Genomic DNA, 15,013 nt, shown 5'->3' with positions numbered 1-15,013 from the left:
CAGTCCCAGGTTTTTAAGGTAAGACGTTTGTCAGTAACAGGGGGCTTGCAGCCGGGGGTAGACTGCATTAGATTGCATTAATAGCCATTTCTCAAACGCCCCCTGCATTTTCTTTATTATATATATAAATGAACATCGATGTAAACTCCTGTGATCTCGAGGGATCGGCAGCGAGAGGAACATTAGCAGAAACCACACATCCGACACCCACAACTCCCGCCGGCTGCTTTCCCTGAGCTAGCCGGCCCGGTGACTGATCACAACTAATTTTAACTGGATGTAATGGAGCGCTTCTCAGCCTTTGGTAACACAGCCTCTGCTTCCCCGCAACACCGCCCCCCGCCCCCCCCCCCCCCCCCCCCCAACAACACTCTTCCCTATGAACCAGGCATTGGGAAAGCTTCAGAAGTTCCAGACCAGGGGCCGATCTGGAAGAAGGAGGGGAGGTCGAGAAATGATCTTTCTGGAGGCAGAAGCCGCCGCTCCCCCCGCCCCCACCCCCATGTTACAATCTGCCTTCATTTCGCGGTACATTTATAATGGGGATGTGGCGGGCATTACGAAAGGGGGTGAGGGGAGGGGGGGGGGTGGGGGGAATTGGGTGAGAGGATAAGAGAGGGGCGAATCGGTAATAGATTGAGCCGGAGTCGCTCTTCAGCCTGGGGGATGCAATGCGAAAGATCTAACTGGACTGGCAGCAGTTGTACACGAATGTAGCAATGGTCAGTAACATTGATTCAGCACTCCCCCCACCCCACTCACCCCCCCCCACCCCACTCATCCCCCTCCCACCCCACTCAACCCCCCCACCCCACTCACCCCCCCCCACCCCACTCACCCCACTCATCCCCCCTCACCCCACTCCCCCACCCCCACTCACCCCCCCACCCCACGCCACTCCCCCCACCCCACCCACCCCCCCACCCCACTCAACCCCCCCACCCCACTCACCCCCCCCACCCCACTCATCCCCCCCCACCCCACTCATCCCTCACCCCCCACCCCACTCACTCCCCCACCCCACTCACCCCCCACCCTACTCACCCCCCCACCCCACTCACCCCCCCACCCCCCCCCACCCCACTCACCCCCCCAACCCCCACTCACCCCCCACCCCACTCACCCCCCCCCCCACCCCCCCCACTCACCCCCCCCACTCACCCCCCCACCCCCCCACCCCCCCCCCACCCCACTCACCCCCCCATCCCACCCCACCCCCAAATCACAAGCTCAAAGACATGCCAGTAAAACAGGGGCTGAAGTTACCCGCCCCCCCCCTCCTTCCTAACTCTCGCTGTGTGGGTGCGGATAATAAATCCACATTTGCGGCTGGACCCCCATTTATTCCTGCTAAAATGTTCCGCACCATCTACCCGACCCTCGCAACACATTTCCGCCTTTAAACTTCCAACAGCCCCCGGCTGGGGCTGTGGAGCCGCCAGGCTTGGGGCGGAACCTGGAGGCGGTTAATGATTGCGCCCCCCCTCCCGCTCCCCATCCCCCAACCAACCCCCCAACCAACCCCCCAACCCCCCCGCTCCCACCATCCCCCCACCACACCACAAATTTGGGCAAGTTCTGGCATTCTCCCTTTTGCACTGAAGCCGATTAGAGGGACTCCGCCAAAGTAGTTTAGGGCTGCTCTAGCGCGCTAATACCCGCTCATTAAGCCCCTTTTTAAAAGTTGTTGCAAGGTGTTTAGCCATCAGGCATTCTCCTCGCAGCACTTCACCAGTTGAAACAAGTTGCAGTCGCACTCGGCTTGTGTCTTAATTGGGTGCATTTAAAATGCCTCGCCTTCAGATTTAGGTGTAATCTCGCAGGGGTAATGAAGTGAGTGAGATCGGGGCGTCTTGCTGGGCGGGTGGAGCCGGGAGAACCATTTTCAGCATCGCTGCACAGCGGCGGGAGAGCGCTTTGGGACGCCACGGGGCGCTACAGGAATGCAGTTTGTTTGTTTGCCTGCACGGTGGACTCTCAATGCTGGACTCATCCATTGAGCCGAGCTCCGTCTGGTTCTCTCTCACTCTCGCCGACAAACACTCGCTTTATGAATACGTTGAAAGTAAACTTTATTTCTTTGTCTCCCGCCCCCGCGATCCCCCCCGCCCCCCCCCCCCCCCAATAAGACATAGGAGCAGAATTAGACCACTCGGCCCATCGAGTCTGCTCCGCCATTCAATCATGGCTGATATTTTTCTCATCCCCATTCTCCTGCCTTTTCCTCATAACCCCTGGTCCCCTTATTAATCCCACATTCACCTTAAACTTGTCTTGACACTCTGTAGGGTTATACATTTCCTCCCATCTCTCTCTCTCTCCTCCCCCACTTGGGCCGTCAAGAATTTATAATTATATATATTATATATATATATATATAAAACACCACACAATAAACCCTTTGGAGTGTTGCATTCAAATACACTTATTTATTTCGTCTGTTCCAAAGTCCTCGATTGCATTAATGAAAGATGCATGCTAAACTAGGTAGGTCGACAACCTGAAAACGACTCACAGTTTTTCCGTATTGTTACCAACAGTGCGTGAATCGTTAAGTTTTACGATTCTGACAGATTTGTTTTTGCTGCAGGCGCCCTTTCAAATATTTAAGTGTCTAAATGTCTCTATTTAAATCCAAACCGCACCTACTCTAAAACAGCACCGTAATATACTGTGACTTGTTGCTGGAGTATACACTTGTTAAGATTGCTTCTCACCCTCACCCCATCCCAGTCATTCCACGTGTTTACTAAAAATCAACGTTATATTTGTTATGGAAATAAGGCTGCACTTTCCCGATAAGCAGGCTGGGTACAATGCTACATTTGTTTACTGTGCTGTGGACAAATACAGAAAACACCCATTCATGTAATGTCGCCACAGTGCTATTAGGCGGGTATTCAAACGGAAAAATGCTGGACAAACTCAGGAGGTCTGGCAGCATCCGTGGAGAGAGGAGCAGAGTTAACGTTTAGAGTCTGGATGACTCTTCAACTCTGTTTCTCTCTCCATAGGCGCTGTCAGACCTGCTGAGTTTATCAAGCATTTTCTGTTTTTATTTCAGATTTCCAGCATCCGCAGTAATTCGCCTTGATCTTGTTGTTATTTCTAGTCCTACCCTCACACAACACAATTGATTATATATATATTTTAAAGTGTGGACTGAAGCAGGGAGGGTAATCCGATGCAGAACTAAAAAGGGAATTGAACGAGTTCTTGGCTGGAGCGGAAACTTCCACCAGTTGCAGCGTGAACTGAGATCTTTCAATTTTGATCATTTATTTTATTGTCAGACATCCTTTCCTGCATTACAACAGCGGTTGTCCTTCAAAAGTGCTTCCTAAAGCGACATGGGACGTTCTGAAAGCGTGAGTGATAGGCGCTACATAAATGCAAGTCTTTCTTTCCTTCCTTTGGTACCAAGGTTAGAGGTGATGCAAGTAATGAATAGGGGCAATTCTTAAATTGCTGTTGTCGCGGTACCCCGCGAATCCTGAATTTAATCAGCTGTGGGGGGGGGGGGGGTGAGGGGGGAGGGGTGAGGGGGGAGGTGGGGGGATGGCAATATAAGGAGACTGGTTCAGTCCTTGCCCTTTGCTCCAGCCTTACTTTACCAGCAAGGACAGATGACGACATTCCCCTCCCCTCTTTCATTTCAACACAAGCCAATGCTCCAAAATTAGGCTCAAAATTGTCCACATACACCAATATTATTATCTTCTAGCATCTCTGGAGAGAGAATGGAATTAAGGTTTAGAATCTGGAGTCATCCAGACGCTGCCCACAAATGCTGTCAGACCCTGCTGAGATTTCCCAGCACTTTCTGTTTTTATTTCAGATTCCAGCATCCGCAATATTGTGCTTTTGTTTTATTATTATCTTCTAGTGTTGATTGCGTCGGCTGCTTAAACAGAATCCGTTTCACAATGCTTAAAGTCAGCCAAGTTTCTTTTAAAGGCATCATTTAAAATAGTCCTCAGTACAGAGGGAGTGCGTTTGATGCACCTTGCGTGCGCCAGGGTGTTATCAGCACAAGAGGACTTCCTAATTAATACTAATGGTCTGAAAGGACAAATCGCTGCATTTTTTTCAACAGCCCCACACCTCAGCTGCACGACCCCCTTCCCTCCCACTCCTCCCCTTTCACAGGTACTGTGGTGGCCTGGCGCTTTGATTCTAGACGATGAGGTCGGTGAATGAGAAGTTAGGCCCAGGCCTCGAACCAAACTTTGAGCTTCACCGCTGAGCCCGGGAGGTCTGTGCACAGCGAGATTGCCCGCTGGCGATGGTTTGGAAATAGGGTCAAAGATTAACTAACCCAGGGAAGCTGAAGGTTGGTCGCTCAGCTGAAACAGTAGTCAAACTTTCAGTGACTACACATTCGGTCAGAGAGACCTGTTGAAGCAGCTTCTGTTCCTTCAGCTGCTGTTGATTTACTAAATAGAGAGGAAAAACAACTGATGAACCAGGGACACAGTTCTTCCCTGCTGCCATCAGACTTTTGATTGGATGGACCTACCTCGCATTAAGTTGACCTTTCTCCACACCCTAGCTATGACTGTAGCATTACATTCTGCATCCTCTCCTTTCCTTCTCTATGTACGGTATGCTTTGTCTGCATAGCGCGCAAGAAACAGTACCTTTCACAGTGTGGCGGCTAGGGGATTTTCACAGTAACTTCATTGCAATGTTAATGTAAGACTAGTTGTGACTAATAAATAAACATTTTTTTACATGTGACGATAATAAATCAAAACAAAAACGTTTCGGGCGGCTGCAGGTTGACTTAGCCAGGGTTGTGCTATTCTGAGGTTGTCTAACAATCTATTTAACGCCACAACAATTATATTGTTTTTGTTTTGTTCTTTAGTACCAGCCTGGTAATCGAATCCTACAGCCTTTTCACATACGGCAGGATGGTATTAAGTCCTGGTGAGTTCACCTTTAATTAAACCACCTACAACCTGAGCATCTGCTCCATGGGGACACAGTACACATGTACCTGCAGCTGCGCTCACCATTCACAGGACCTCTATTCTCATCCGCCAGTAATTTCCAGAAACATTAACCTCCTCTAAAGAGGCAGAACGATTAGAGGCCGTTTCAGAATAAGCGTTGATGAGGCTCCCGACCTGACTGATGTTTATTCCAGAATCGATTCCAACGGTTAAAACACTGTAAGGCCCAATGGCGAGCACACGAGTCTCCTACCTATTGTGGGCGCAGTATTGGGAAACACCAGAGAGATGATGAAATGTCAAAGGACAATAATGTTCAAGAGGTTATCCCTCTGAAGCGCCTAGCTCCAAGAGCCAACAAGAAACCAAAAGCTGGGTTTTATTTCTAACCACCTTATCATGTAATTCCACCCCAACCCCGCCACATTTCTTTTGGATATTGGCTCACTTTAGTGTACATAATCGAGCAGATTCTCCAGATAAAGGTAAAATATTGCGGATCCTGGAATCTGAGCAGATTCTCCGTTCGGGAAAGTATTTTATGCGTTAGGAGAGGGTTTCATGTACTCTCCTGAGTGGTGAAAGTAACTTGATGAGTTCTGGCTAAATGCAAAGTTCAACAGTTACCCGGTAGAACCACAACATGTTTACCTCATGCCCACACTGCTTTCAGATACATTGGTAATCTCTATCGACAATTTAATTGTTCAGATGCATTTAAACGTCTTTTCAGTGCTTTGAATCTTGATCAACATTTCAGAAACTTTTGCATGTAAAATTCTGCCATCCACACCTGGGAAAAAATTGCACCCACAGTCAGGAATGAAATAGTTGAATAGGAGATTTAATCGCCCTTTATGCCATCGCATATTTCCATCCAATAGGGAAAGGAGTGAGAAAGTGTTCTCAGCTTGAGAAAAGAAACTCAGTAAAATGGTACAACAAACGATGAAAGTGATCCTGTGCTCTCCCTTTAGTATTGCCTCCACCAATATTGCTGCAGGTTGCTTTTGAGTCCCCCTCAGCTCTGCAGCAAAAAGCAAAATGCCCTGCAATTTTATTTCTATTCGCTCCAGCGATGTTCACAATAAGTGAACGGATGTTGTGAGCAAATACCGCTGTCAGGGATCTCTCAGCCTTTGGGCCTGTAACTCCCCCCCCCCCCCCACCACCACCACCACCACCCCCGTCTTGAGATTGCCCGGCTCTCAGGAAACCGTTCAGAAATTGGATTATGTTCGAGGGGCAAACGCATTGAGTTGAAAATCGGAGCTAATCTCTCAATGGGTGTCACATTCCCACTTCGTCCCCCGAGTTCTGGACTTCTCCAGAGCTACAGTTTTCAGGGTCATGCACAGGAGAGTGAGGATGGGTGTGCCTGGGTGTTTTTTTTGAGGGTGGGTTGTTACAGCCAACATTAAGTGAAGCAAAGACAGTGTTTCAGTTACTTGGGAGAGCTTCATTCTTCTACCAGATAATCTCTCCCCACCCAGAGTTTGTGACTCTCTCTACCCCTTGTTGTGAAATACCTCAAAGGTATGACACTTGGGGACAGGATGGGGAAATACAGAAAAAAATGTCTCCGAGACTGAAGGAGGGGTTCTAATTTCAGCAGCTGTGGGTGAATATGTCAGAAAGTCCAAGGGGTTAACGGGGTGAATGTGTGGAAAACCCGCCAACACCCACCCCACCCCCCGGGACAAGGCAGCCAAACATCGAGCTCCGATGAGGAGAAAGTCATTTTGGAAATCCATCCTCAATTTCTCTTATCTTCCTGTTTCCCTTCAAAACCCGAAAGGTGTGAAATAAAGTTTTTTTTTCCAAAATGCCTCGAGTTTCAAGGCTTCCCCCTCCCTCCCACCTCCCGCCACCACTTCCGAGCTGCTAATCCTTGTAGACACAACAAGGAGTATTGTGACGGTAAACTCCTGCAACACTAGCCGATCTTGGGTATTAACGTAGGCCCAAGTCAGGGAAACAAGATCCGCTCGACCATTCAGACACAGGGGAAAATAAGTGGCGAATTCCTTTGGATTTTCACCCCGGTATAATTTTCTCCTAACAGGGTGTAGTAACTAGCTTATTCAATGTGACAATTTAAACCCACACATTCAATTCTCATTAGCACTGAAAGGTCACCTTCGAGGAGTCCCTTTAAAACCACATCAACCAAGTGTTTAAGTGTGAAGGTGTTATAGATATGTAAAATATGGTATATATGTCTATGTATATATTTATAGTGATATAAATGTTATATACATATATAAAGTTTGTGGTGATTAGAATAACTTTTATTTGCTTAGGAAGAGGCTATCCTTTTGCAGACTTGAGAAAAATGTGGATCTAATCTACTTCGAAGGCCAATAGTTGCCACTTACCTTCCTCGCTGTGACTGGAGACGCTCTTAATTAATGTTCTTTGGTCCCCAGCTCGCCTGCTGTAAATTAAACAGTTCCCTACCACCGCACTCAGTTTGTCTCAAGCTTTGCTCGACTTTTGTTTATTTGCACTTTGAGTCACTTTATCCGCGTGTGAAAAGAAACAGCCAGAGGGAAAGAAATGTCCATATAGAGAGTGAGAGAAAAAAACACGTGAAGGTGTTTGCATCAAATCGGTTAATCGATTACAATTGCCCACGTTTCAGTGTCTGATTAATTCTCCTGTTCAGTGCTAACCCCCACCCCACACCACCTTCTCCCTTATTTCCCCCGCCCTAATTTTTTTGTCAATCTCACTCAATATAAAATTAGACTTGCTGACTGATGCTAAAACTATCAGGCACGGTTGCAGAGATGAGCCTGTTTTTTTTTGGGGGGGGGGGGTGTGGAGGAGGAGGATGTCATTTGTACACTTTCTTTTTAAAACAACCGATACACACAAAAACATTTATATTTATTTGAGCGTTAAAAAAGGGCAGGCAAGCTTTAGTTAAACATGTTTGGCTGAGGGTTCAAGTCAAACAATCTTGTAACTAGGATCTTGTGATTTCCGAAGTACCAAGGAAGGGCCCTCTTTGAATGGGACCGGAAAGCAGCTTTTACAGAAGTAATCGGTGCTCCCCCCCCCCCCCCCCACCCCCCCCCCCCCTCCTCCTCCTCAAATTTTTGCCGGTAGATTCAATTTCCAGAAGTTCTTCATCAAAACTTCTTAAACCCAAAATAAAAAAGTAGTGCCAGTTTTTTGTTGTTGTTGTGCGCTGGGGGGAAATTGCTGCGTGCGTATTTAGGTGTGCATCTGTTAGGACCTCACATCAGAGACTTGTGCGGCGGATCCAATACTCAGAACGTCATTGACAATTCATTGCTATAGGTCAAAGGATGTCACACTTGTCTCCGCATTTAAAAGTATTTATGAATGAACGGCGTTGGAGTTGCCAGCCCATAGATCATAGAGCCAGGGTGACGACAAGGATGTGGTCGAATGGATCGGTGCAACAGCAGCCGCGAAACAATGCGAGAGGTCACAATCCGAATCCTTAAGCATCAGACATGGGGAGGGGAGGAGAGGAGGAGGAGGAAGGAAGGGAGGGAGGGGGCAGCCAAATTGCCCCGAAAGTCATGTCCTTCAAATGTGATTCATTAAAAAAAAAATACATCGAGGGACATTGCGGGCAAGAGTTGAGGGGTTAGAGTGTTGGACAAAAGCTGTGTGGGTTTACAGCAGGTCGATGTGTTGTGTTGTGAGAAGACACATTTTAAAATCGACCCCTATGAGGGCCCAGCCGATGACGCAATTTCTATTAAAATGCAGCGTTATCCAAAGCGTGAAACATCTGCTTTTCTTTTGCAGGCCGCACATTCCCTCTGACAATTGTTCCAAAGCTGTAGTTCCTCTCTTGTATATTAAAGTAGCAGTTTACTGTGCCCGTGTGTGTGTTGTGATGATCTTATCTGAATCATTCTCGCCCTTTACAACTTTAGTGCTGATTTTTACACACACACACCGTTAAAGTCACACTCAGAACGCGTGAAATCACGATCAGGTGATTGGGAAACTGATCAGGGGATGCTCAATGGAGGGAGAGATTGCAACCTTCAACCGAGATGGAACAAACAGCCAATTCCGCCCAGTGACTAAATTAATATATATATGAAACATAAAGGCAGTTAAGTTTAAGTCATGGCACCTTGCTAATGTCAGTGTGGCTGTGGAGTTGGACGAATATTGTTTTCAAGATCTTTATTTTCGCCCTGGAATGGTATCTATTTAATTAGATTTTAATTATAACAGTATCGATGTCCAATTTAGCACCAGGTCACTTGCTGCTGTCCACTTTCTCTCCCCCCCCCAACCCCCCTCTTCCTTTTTTGTTGTTAAGTGTTTGATCCAATTTCTTTTGAAAAGGGTGAACGGAGGCATCAGAGGGCTTCTGTTCGGCGGAGTGGACACTTTGGTGTCGGAGGGAGGGAGGGAGGAAGGGAAGGGAGGGGAGGGGAGGGGGGGGGGGAATGTTGCGAAAGATAATTTCTAGGTTTTAATTACACTTTAATCCGCCTGATCGCCGCGGCGTGAAGAAATCCCCTCTGAATGGACCTGAGTGAAAAGCGCCGTCAGGACTCTGCTAGCGGCTTCTAATCGAGCCCTTTGCAGCAGTGTGTTACACCCTCCTCTATCCGAAAACGCAATTAAGGACCTGTAGATAAACCTAATTGAATGATGGTTCTTGTCTTTGGAGACACCGTTTAGTAAAAATGGCTTCATTGACAGCCGAAGCCTGGTCATTTATCCTGCTTTCAACTTTTGTGTAGACGGTGCTGGGGTTATAATAGGATGATAAACAATTTCGACTCATTAGTCTTTCGAATTAATGGCCCATTTTTTTTTCCAGGATGCCATTTTCCTGATATTTTCATTAGCTCTTAAAATGCGCACGTGGATTCCAGGGAATATTATCGCCGCCCCGAAAGAGGAAAATAAATGACAACAATTACGAAGACAGTAACAATGGCTAATTGGCCGCCTCCGCAGCTTTCCTTTGGGGTAGATCTCGCTACTTTATTGCGCGTGAGCAATGTTAGGGCACGGAGGCAGATCAAGGCACCGGCAAGGAAGTGTTTAAGAATGCACGGTATCACATAACACACTGTGGAACGACACATGCAGGCAAAAAGTGAATTCGTCAGAGACATCTTTCCGCCGATTGACTAGAAGGTTGTGGTTAAAGGACTCCACTGATGGACATCCCATCTCTTGCTCCAGACTCCTAGCACTATATTTTGTTCCAAATGCAGCACTTTCAGAAATACGAATGTTAAAAACAAATGTACACTGTAGACACAACAATACCGGCTGTCCACTCAACCACCACCCAGCAACCCAGTGTACAAGATGGGATTTAGGGAGCAGATTCATTTTTGTATATCTCTGTACGCAAAGACTGTCGAATTCAAGTGAACCTACTAATAAGATGTGGCGATTGATAACCCCATACATAACCCGGTGTCGGTTGTTCGACCCCAAGCCACTGGTTCCCCAAATCGCTTCCTACTTTAAAACATCTACAACAACCAATGTACTCCTGTCAAGTGGGGTACCTTGCTCCACTCGGAAGAAGCTGAAACGTATTAATACATTCCCCCCTCAATGTCTTTGATAAAAAAGAAAAAAAGTTTTTTTCCAAAAATATACTTTATTCATAAAACTGTGATAACATTAAAATCATTCCAAAATGACCACCACACAAAAAAGCAAGGTGCTAGCGAGACCTGGAGATTGCTTCAGTGTTTATGTGAACACATTCGGGCTCTTTGCCTACATCAATAACACCGAGATGCTTCAATGCAGTAAAGGAAACGGTTCAGGCATTTTGCAATGGTCTTACAAGTGTTGCAGAGTTATTTTACGGGTTGTCTACGTAGAAAATGTTGCACTCCCGAGTACAACTGAGACACATGTAGGATTAGTTAAAGGCGATTCAGGCCATATCTTCCGACCTTTAGGAAGGTACTTCTTGTGAGTAGGACTCCCATCTTAAGTCGGGAAAAGAGCAAGTACTTTCTGAGGGAAATCCGGTTCAGCAGAAGCCTCCTGACCAAGAATTCAACCCAAATCGTTAACTTTTCCCTGCTTAAATGTAAACAGATGCTGAGAAATATATTGCATTTGGGCAAAAAAAAAAGTATTAATTTAAATTTTCAGTATTGTTTTAAATTTCACGTCATCTTCCGGATTATTGTTTGCGTTGGATTGTTGGGGGAATCTATATCCAGAACACTTGATTCTCGATAAACATTTAGTAGTCAGGGCTCCGAGGAAATCTGTTTTGTTTTGTCTCTTGGAGAAGCTATTAAAAAAAACACAAACCTCCCAATATGTTTGAAACGGTTAGCGGGGAATCTAATTCTGCTCAAGAGTGAAAGGCTGGAGCAGGTAAAGAGCGAGAGACATTCGGGGATTTGAAGAAAGCTAGCAAAGTTAACTCTGGGAATACATCACAACCCACAGCGGTGCTGAACTGCTAAAGCAAGAAGCGAACATGTTGGACCAAATTGCTGCATCTGGCTAAATTATTGGTAATTAAAAGACGCCTGGCCCCGACTTGAACAATTAAAACCAACACTTTACTATTCGAAAATATGAATAATCGCCCCTAGCCAACGAATCCTTAGAAAAATTTTTTTTAAATCTAAACGCACAGACACAAGGAAAGCTGATTTTTTAGCCACACCACCAGAACTGGATAACGAATGTTTTAGTACGAATTCTACACACAAATCAGTCCATTTGCGAAATTAATTAGGGTATCTTAACATTCCTTTTGGAGAAAAAAAAACATGGGGGGGGGGTGGTGAAATGTGTTCACATAAACACTAAAGCAATCTCCAGGTCTCGCTAGCACCTTGCTATCAAAAAAAAACTTGACACTGTCGAGTCCTAGCTTTTGGGAATCAGCACCATGACCAATCGATTCATAGACAACAAACGTCTGGAATTTGAATTCTGAACAAAATAGTTTGCAAAGACCCCTGTTAATAAACTTGACTTGTATATATTCACACCGGAAGCGTTAATAATAGATGGAAAGGGCGATCTCAGTGCCAGTAATGCCGGACAGAAGGTATGAAACGGGACTGGACTGCCACTGTGACCCTTCAGCGGGAGTGTTAACTTTCAGGGAGGCTGGAGCTTGCCTTTTTAAAAATTTCGGATCCTTTCAGTGGGTGTAACTTTTGAACTGGGTTCAGTTCCCCAGAACTTCCGTTCTGGCAAAAGGAATCCTGATTTGATCAGGCTACAAATACACGTCCCTTTTTTTGCATTTTGTTACTACACAGGGGGAATCCTCTCTTTTTCTCCCCCCCCCCCCCCATCTTCACATTGATTCTCCCTTTCCTACCTAGTTACATTGTCACCGCAGTGTATCAGTGACTTCCACAGTTTATATTCAGCAGGCATATCGCTTTTCAATTGACTTTTTAAAAAAAATCGTTGCGTTGCTACTTTCACACACACACGGCAGCAGAATATTTCCCCGTCTCTCTCCAGACTTTTAACCCACCCTCCTCCCCTAACTTCCTTCCCTTCACTTATTCCTCATTTGCAATAAACACACACCAAGCCTGGAATAAAACCTAAACGATTAGCGGGGCTTGCTGCATGTTATTTGTCCCTGCCCCCCACCTCCCTCTGAAGTGCAACATTCAGCCACAACTCGGCGGCGTAGAAACATCGCCCTTATTCGCTTTAATCCCAGATAGTTGGCAATTATGAATTCTCAGAAACTCATTACAGGGGAAGACAATACACTTGCACCGCCTCCAGCCACAGCTGTGGGCTACAATAAACCTAATTACCATAGGCGCCAGCTTCCCAAACATTTTTTAGTGCAACAGCAGTTCAGGTTTAAAAGGCAGAACATGACTTCTTTAAAAATAAAAACAAACAAACCTTTGTTATCAAAACACGTTCCTTAAAATATAAAAAAAATGCATTTACAACAAATACCCATTTAAACCAAGGCCAGGCCTTACTCAACTGTAAAGCCTGCTGGAGTTTTGGAGCTATGCTAATTACCCCTGGATTATGGAGAGAGGGTTATAAGATTGGAATGTGGATTTAAAAAGGTCTTGTCACACCTTAAGAGGTCAATCTTGCCGTTTGACCAAACTAATTTTTTTTTGCAACACAAACAGAAAATGCTGGGGAAAAAAAAATCTCCTCCACTAATTATTATTTTTGCTTGTTATGGACTGAAATGGGGGCCTTTTTCCTTCCTCCCTGTGTTTTGTTTTAATCTCCCCAAATCGTATTTCTGTTAAGTATCTCCCATGATAGCATGTGAGGGTATTCAAACAGAGAGGAGAAAAACACACAAATGTTATGGAATAGAATAAGAGCTTAATGGGCTGGGGGCATTGCTGGAGACTCGAGGTCATTCCTGTAAACTTACACGCAGAAAATTGCAGTCACTATTTATTTGTCACAGTCAATTACTAGGATTGGAGCAGCACTGAATCATTCCTGGGGAGGGAGGGGGGAGGCCAGGGTGGGAGAATTAGAATGCCGCGACGTCACCAGGGGGCAGGCCAGCATTGTGATGTCAACACTTCAGTCACGTGGCCCGTCCCGTCAATCACTCCCCATTGGCCCCTCCCTGCCTCCTTCCAGAGCCTTCCATGAAAAGATGTCCCTCAGCAACTTCCATCCCCACCCAGTTCCCATCCAACCATCAACTCTGCAGGATTCCAGAGGGAAATGTTCAATCCAAATCTGCATTGTCATCAGCCACAGGTGTGTGGAATTTTAAGAGTAAATCCATCCACAGGATATGCATCAAAATGGGATTCACGCGCCTTTAGTGGTAGTTATTGTTGGTGCAGAATCGATGGGCCGAAGGGCCCTTTTCTGTGCTGTACAACTCTGCTAGCCATGGGAATCGTAGCGGGCAAAGGGCAGACAATGTTGACTTTGGGTGGGATTGTCCGGTTTTGGGGTGGGCGTGGCCAGAAAATCCCGCCCTGTGACTCCATGCGGGTGCCTCAGAACAAACAGTTGGCACAGATTCGCTAACTTTGAAAAAAATAATGGGGACGATCTTATCTTCTCATCCCACTGGTTGATGATTGGGGTGGGCTGGTGAGATCACAAGAGAGGCTAAAAATCGGGTTCAAAAGTAAAAGTTTACTTATTAGTGTCATAAGTGAGCTTACATTAACACTGCAGTGAAGTTACTGTAAAAATCCCCTAGTCGCCACACTCTGGTGCCTGTTTGGGTACACTGAGGGAGAATTTAGCATGGTCAATGCACCTAACCAACATGTCTTTTGGATTGTGGGAGGAAACCAGAGCACCCAGAGGAAACCCACTCAGACACAGGGAGAAGGTGCAGACTCCGTATAGACAGTGACCCAAGCTGGGAATCGAACCCAGGTGCCTGGCACTGTGAGGCAGCAATGCTAACCATTGTGCCACCGTGCTACCCATTTCACTTCTCTCGCAATCTTACCAGACCTGGATTAACAGTGAGATCAGCCTTGTGCCCGGAAAGGGCTGTCAGTTAAGCAACACTTTAATTTTAAAATTCTCATCCTTGTTTTCCAATCTCTCCAAGGGGCCTCACCCCGTCCCCTGTCTCTGTGATCTCCATAAGAAGTTTAACAACACCAGGTTAAAGTCCAACAGGTTTATTTGGTAGCAAAAGCCACTAGCTTTCAGAACAGTCTGTTCCTTCGTCAGGTGGGTGGGAGTTCTGATCACAAACAGGGCACAAAGACACAAACTCAATTTACATGAATAATGATTGGAATGTGAGTCTTTACAGCTAATCAAGTCTTAAAGGTACAGACAATGTGAGTGGAGGGAGCATTAAGCACAGGTTAAAGAGATGTGTATTGTCTCCAGACAGGACAGAAAATCTCACTAGCTGGGTGGCACGGTAGCACAGTGGTTAGCACTGCTGCTTCACAGCTTCAGGGACCTGGGTTCGATTCCCGGCTTGGGTCACTGTCTGTGTGGAGTTTGCACATTCTCCTCGTGTCTGCGTGGGTTTCCTCCGGGTGCTCCAATTTCCTCCCACAGTCCAAAGATGTGCGGGTTAGGTTGATTGGCCATGCTAA

The sequence above is a fragment of the Mustelus asterias genome, chromosome 2 (assembly GCF_964213995.1).
Source record: "Mustelus asterias chromosome 2, sMusAst1.hap1.1, whole genome shotgun sequence".
Taxonomy (NCBI): Eukaryota; Metazoa; Chordata; class Chondrichthyes; order Carcharhiniformes; family Triakidae; genus Mustelus; species Mustelus asterias.
Note: the sequence above shows the minus strand (reverse complement) of the source record.